We start from the raw sequence: 7,208 nt of genomic DNA, 5'->3' as shown, positions 1-7,208 counted from the left end.
AAAAACTGAAGAGGAAGCAATACTTTCCAACTCATTTTATGAGGCCAATATTACTCTGATACCAAAACCTGGTAAAGATAGCACAAAAATAGAAAACTACAGACCAATCTCTCTCATGAACACAAATACAAAAATCCTAAATAAGATACTAGTGAACCGAATACAGCGACATATTAAAAAGATTATACACCACAATCAAGTGGGCCTCATCCCAGGGGCACAGGGATGGTTCAACATATGCAAATCAATTAATGTGACACACCACATTAACAAATTAAAAAGTATCACATGATATGATCCTATCAATAGATGCAGAAAAAGCCTTTGACAAGATATAGCATCCTTTTATGATCAAAATACTTCACAAAATTGGTAAAGAAGGAAAGTTCCTTAACATAATAAAGGCCATATATGACAAATCCTCAGCCAACATTATACTGAATGGTGAAAATATAAAAACCTTCCCTCTAAGATCAGGAACAAGGCAAGGCTGTCTACTATTGCCATTGTTATTCGATATAACACTGGAGGTTCTAGCAAGTGCAATCAGACAAGAGAGATATAAAAGGCATCCAAATAGGAAACGAAGAAGTCAAACTGTCACTATTTGCAAATGACATGATTCTCTATATAGAAAACTCTAAAGACTCCACAAGAACACTACTAGAAACAATAAGCAAATACAGTAAAGTCTCTGGATACAAAATCAACATTAAAAAATCCATAGCATTCCTATACTCTAATAACGAAGCATCAGAAAAAGAAATAGAAAATATAATTCCTCTTGCAGTTGCAACAAAAAGAATAAAACACCTAGGAATAAATTTAACAAAACATGTGAAGGACCTATATAATAAAAACTACAAGACTCTATTAAAAGAAATCGAAGAAAATAAAAAGAAATGGAAAGATATTCCATGTTCTTGGATTGGAAGAATCAACATAGTTAAAATGACCTTATTATCTAAAGCATTATACAGATTTAATGCAATCCCCATCAAAATTCCATCGGCATTTTTTAAAGAAATAGAAGAAAAAATCATCGGATTTGTATAAAAGCACAAAAGATCCTGAATTGCCAAAGCAATCCTGAGAAAAAAGGACGAGGCTGGAGGCATCACTCTGCCCAACTTCAAATTATATTACAAAGTGATAGTAATCAAAACGGCATAGTATTAGCAGCAAAACAGACACATGGACTAATGGAACAGAATCACGAGTCCAAAAGTAAATCCATATTTATATGGGCAAATAATTTTCAAAAAAAAAGGTAAAAACATACAGTGGAGAAAGGAATGCCTTTTCAATAAATGGTGCTGGGAAAATTGGAAGGCCATCTGCAAAAGAATGAAATTAGACTTGTCTATCACCACACACCAAAATTTACTCAAAATGGATTATAGACCTGAATATAAGACCAAAATCAATAAAATGCATAGAAAAAAACATAGGAACTAAACTCAAGGACCTTGGACTTAAAGAGGATTTTATAAATTTGACCTCAATGGCAAAGAAAGTAAAAGCAAAAATAAATGAATGGGACTACATCAAACTAAAAAGCTTCTGCTCAGCAAAAGAAATCATCGACAAGGTAAAGAGACAACCATCTGAATGGGAAAATATATTTGGAAGCAACGCCTCGGATAAGGGCCTAATATCCAAAATATACAAAGAACTCATACGACTCAATACCAACAAATAAACAAATGATCCAATCAAAAAATGAGCAGAGGACCTGAAGAGACACTTCTCCCTAGAAGACATACAAATACCCAACGAATATAAGAAAAGATGCTCAACATCACTAGCTGTTAGGGAAATGCAAATCAAAACCACAATGAGATACCATCTCATACCTGTTAGAATAGCTATAATCCACAAGACAAGTAATAAATGATGGAGAGGATGCGGAGAAAAAGGAATCCTCATACACTGCTGGTGGGACTGCAAATTGGTACAGCCACTGTGGAAAACAGTATGGAGGTTCCCCAAAAAACTAAGAATTGATCTACCATATGATCCAGCAATCCCTTTTCTGGGTATTTACCCCGAAGTCTTGAAAACCATTATCCAAAAAGATATTTGCACACCAATGTTCATAGCAGTATTATTCACAGTGGCCAGGACATGGAAGCAACCGAAGTGTCCTACAATAGATGATTGGCTAAAGAAGCTGTGGTACATAAATACAATGGAATATTACTCAGCCATAAGAAGAGATGAAATACTGCCATTTGCGACAACATGGATGGACCTCGAGACAATCATGCTAAGCAAAATAAGCCAGACAGAAAAAGTTGAAAATCACATGGTATCACTTATATGTGGGATATAAACCTAAAAGCAACAAATGAACAGGACAAACAGAGACTCATGGACATGGAAAATGAAAAAAGTGGTTACCAGAGGGTAGGGTGTAGGAGAGGAAGAGAGAGGTAGTCAGGGTAAAAGGGGTCAAATATAGGGGGTAAGGGAAGGTGAATTAGGTAAAAGAGATCAAATATATAGTAGCTGAAGGAAACTGGACTCTGGGTAGTAATCACACAATAAAATATACAGATGTCAAATTATAATGTACACCTGAAAATTACATAATTATATTAACCAATATTACCCCAATAAACTTAATAAAAAAAAAGAAAATTAGTAAGAAGAGTGGCATTGTTTTACATTTTTGCAAATCACTTTAAGTTCTATCTTAAAAGAATACAGCTCTAATGTCACATTTGCTTCTGTTTTCAATCTACCACACTATGCTCTTTTGTTGAAATATGAAAAAAAAAAAATCTGGACTCCTACAAATATAAGTTGGCTGTAGTTGGAAAAGAGAAGACTATTTTGACCCTTTCAGCTAATTTTGGATATTCTTCTTTGATACTACAACAAAACTCAACAAGTATTAGTTTCATGAAGGTTAGTTGCAATGAGGAATCTGAAACCTTTCAATAAAATTTTCCCACTCTATCATATGAAATCCCTTGGTTTATCTTGCAATTTGAGTGACTATTTTACCCATATCTTATTTTGTAATATAACACATTGGTCATGTGGAAAACATTAGTTGACTGAATCATGCCAATTTTCTGAACAGTGAGACAATTCACTGCACAGTATTGAAAGATTGGTTTATTAAATACCTATCCATTTTATACATCCAAGTATAATATAGCTGTCAAGTTCATGATGGTAAGTGCAAGTTTTCCAAAATTATAATTTTCATATGAAAGCTCAGAGTTTAACTCTGGCAGCAAATAGTGTCAGTTTTCCTAGAAGTGACCAATTTATTTTATTAATTTTTGAGAAAATGACCTAATGTTCATTTCCAGATAACTTTTCTGTCAATGTTCTTTCATGTAGGATGGTATTCCATGAAAAAAACAGCAAGCTCAGCTTACAGGCAGAATGATCCCATAAGATCCTTTCTTAAAGAGAGTCACTGTACTCTGGTATGTGGCAGAAGTATTATATATATACTTCAAATTTCAAAACACAGATTAAAAACTTTTAATATACACTAGTCATTTCAACTGCTTAATCAAATATATTTTTTTTAATTTAGAAATTTATTCTGTTTAATCCACAAGCTTTATATAGCTTTAGTTAAAAAAAAACAAAAACAAAAACAGTGAAAACTAGAAACTATTTCAAAGTCTGGGCCCTTCTAGTTTTCCAAATACATGAGCTCTGAAAGCTGTATACACCAATTGGAAGAATTGAGCCATGACATTTCATAAAACAAATTTTTTATAATTGAAAGATCCTTCCTGGGACTAGTTAATTGCCTTTACAAAAAAATACAACAGAATAAGATGAAATTCCAGTGTTCTAAATCAATTTGTTACACATCAATATATTTTTAAGTGAAAGTGTATAGTAGTAAAGAATATAGTAACCATTAGTACATTTTGGTGTCATTCCCTTGATTCACATCAAGAAGCAAAAAAGGCAAATATCTTGTTACTATGAAAATAATTTTAACCTTGAAGACCTTTGAAAGAGCTCATGGACACACTGGGGTCTGTAGACTACACTTCCCAACCCTGATCCACAGACAAGATTAATAAGTAGAAGCTCTCCTTCTGTCCATTAAAATAATGCCTATGGCCTCAGTTTGATGAACTTTCATCACTAATATTCTATAATACTTTGTTCTATACTTCACTTATGCTTAACCAGTATACCCAGGGTAAATTCCTAAATCTATGTCTACATATTGTATAACTGTTGCCATTCTTCTAAAAATTAATGAAATATTGCATAAGCTAGTGAAATATGAGTGCAAAAGAAAGGGAATAGACACTGCTATCTAAAGATTTTTTATTTTTTAATTTATTACTATTTCTCCAGTACCTTGAACAGTACCTAATACATAGTACACAAATGCTAGTTGTTTATTGAATGAATGATTTGTTGTTTCTATTAAAATAAGGTGAATCGTTTGAATGTCTCTACAATATTTAAAAGCCAAATTATGTGACTGAAAGACCAGAGTAAGAGATGAGGAATGAACTGATAAAAATCTAAGAATCTGTGTACTCACTGCATTATGCTCATTCCCTAAAAATGGGAAATTAGAAATTACAAAGGATACCCAATGTGTGACTTATGTAAAAAAGCTAGAGAAATTACTTCCTTTGATTAAATATTCACGTCAAAAGTCTGTTTTCTTTCTCATTTACAGTTTGTTGATCCACTTCATTTAAAAATACCTATCAAATACTGCTAGTATTTCCACAAGTCTTTGAATTTGTAATACCCAAAGGCAAATTGATGCTAGCAATGTTTCATCTTTCTGACGCATCACCACCATCTGGTGTCAATAAGAGATAACTGCAGGCTTTCTTCCAAATTTTTGACCTTGGCTTTATTTAAAATGGTTTCCAAGAAGGGAAGAAGGAAGGAAGGAAGGGAAGTGTGAAGGAAAAAAGAAAGGAAATGTACTGAGGTGAGAAGTGAATACTCTGACATTTCTTTTTACAAGTTTTGGATTTACCTTGGTTTGAATTTCAAATCTCGTATTCGAGTTATAACATTTTGAGATTTAACACACAAATCTGTTTAGGCTATCCATATCATTTAAAATTTTTGTCCTACTCTCTTAATATTTTGGTGTGAAGATTCATTTTATGACCTTTCTCTATTTGCTCTTTAGTAATAGGGAAATGGGAGTGGATGACAAGCTTGACCTAACTTGTATATTTTAGCTGAAATCGTTTAGTATGAAAGCATTGAGTAGACATCAGAAAGAGTAGTAACTCCACCACAGGTGCAAAAATCTCAGAGATAGTCACAGTTGATAGACTGTAGCAAAGTGAATGCAAAAACACCAAATGATACCTGCTGGGCATGGTGTTTCCCGCAGAGGAATGCAGAGTTCCATTTGCCTACTCAACTTATGAAATTTAAAGGAACCCAAAGAATACTTTTCCAACTGAAAGGACCTTCCCCATCAGTCTATCTCAGAATTATGATGTTCTATCATTAGAAGTAATTTTATATTTATAATGGCAATATCTGCTAGAATTCATATTCTTAAGGAAGAACCTTCCCAGCTATTTTCAATTATGAACAATTTCCCAATAGTCAGCTAGAAATTAGTCTAAGACCATGTTCATTCAAGCTATATGGGGAGGCAGGCCATTAAGGGAAGGGAAGTCTCGGAAGCTGGAGGTCGATAGGCAGACAGGCAGCTTGGAGAGCTGAGAAAGAATGGATAAAACGGTGCAGGAGTTGGGAGAATGTGTACTCTCAGCGTTCCTGAGAAAATCTGATTTTATAGCCTGGTTCTTTCCAAACACATTCCATATTGTAACATTATTAAGTCCCTTTGAAAACCACACCATTCCTCAATTAATTAGTTCCATAGGTCTTATGTTAAATGTAGGGTGGTTTAACATGTTTTTTAAGTAGCAGTTTGAATTTAGGCTCAGATACTATTTTGATGTGCAATGGTGTGATTTAAGATTGGTTGGTTGTTTGTATATGAGACGTACATCTTCTCAGTTCCTAACTGCATTTGATAAAAGTCATGTTTATCCCAGTGAGCCTTTTAATAGTTCCTGCCTCATTGCCTTATTGCTGAAGAAGTCTGAGCTAAAAACAAAACAAAACAAAACAAACAAAACAAACAAACAAAAAAAAACATTAGGGTTCACCACTCTGTCTTTATCAGAGACGGCTTCATTGCACGTGAGCATGACAGCTGGTTGCACAGGACCCTGTGTTCAGAAGGATCCTGAACTTGGTTTAATGCTCCATTGTTTCCATCTTCAAATTCTTATTAATTTTACCTCTGAGCTTGTGTTTTTAAGTAAAGTCCAATGGAACAATAGATATGCACATGAAGAGGTGAACTATGTGCAATGTGAGTGTCTGCCAGTTGTATCCCCATTCAAATACAGTGTGAGCAGAGCCCCATGAGCATAGAATTCCAGTGGGCCCATGGCATCTGGGAGTTCAGAAAGAACAAGGAATATGTATTACATCTTCCACTGAGTAACAAACACTTTTTTTGTTAGCACAAACAATGCTTTAAACAGAAAAACTTGTTTTGTTTTTAAGAAACAGGAATGGCCGAGGAACCCTATCATGTACATTCTTATGCATGTTTGTCTTGAATTAGCTCACCACTGATGACATAGAAAGACATGGAAAGATAGGTCAAATTGTAATCCCTTTTTCTTTCAGTCCTTCTTTACTCATCAGTAAGCTGAAGATATGGAGGGTTGGTAGAATATAGATATATTAGCGATGTTAGTTAAATGAAATAAAAACAGTTGAGATTATTTTATACAGCATTTCACCCCTTCTGGTAAGAATAAAATACATATGCATACATACAAAATGAAAATTATATATTTCAGTGATTTTGCACACTAGCAAATTGTCTTTGTACATAGTACTGGCATTGAACATAAAGAACAGTAAAATTCATGCTAATACTTAAAAATAATAATTTTCTTTACATAGAATGACATTAAATAGCAAAGACACCTTGACAAGTTGAGAGTCATTGCAATAATTTATATTTTAAAGTTTTTTGTTTTTTGGTTTTTTTTTTTTGCTTTTTGAACAAGGAAACTTGTATTTTTATTTTACACTGGGCCTCACACATTATATTCTTTATATTTGCTGATAGTGCTGCTATCGCTCTCAGACCAGCTGAGATATTCCTTGGGGATGTCAAGCTATCAAAACAACATTTCTTC

Source organism: Pteropus vampyrus, unplaced genomic scaffold (assembly GCF_000151845.1).
Source record: "Pteropus vampyrus isolate Shadow unplaced genomic scaffold, Pvam_2.0 Scaffold108, whole genome shotgun sequence".
Taxonomy (NCBI): domain Eukaryota; kingdom Metazoa; phylum Chordata; class Mammalia; order Chiroptera; family Pteropodidae; genus Pteropus; species Pteropus vampyrus.
The sequence above is the reverse complement of the archived record's forward strand: the minus strand, read 5'-3'. Positions refer to the sequence as shown.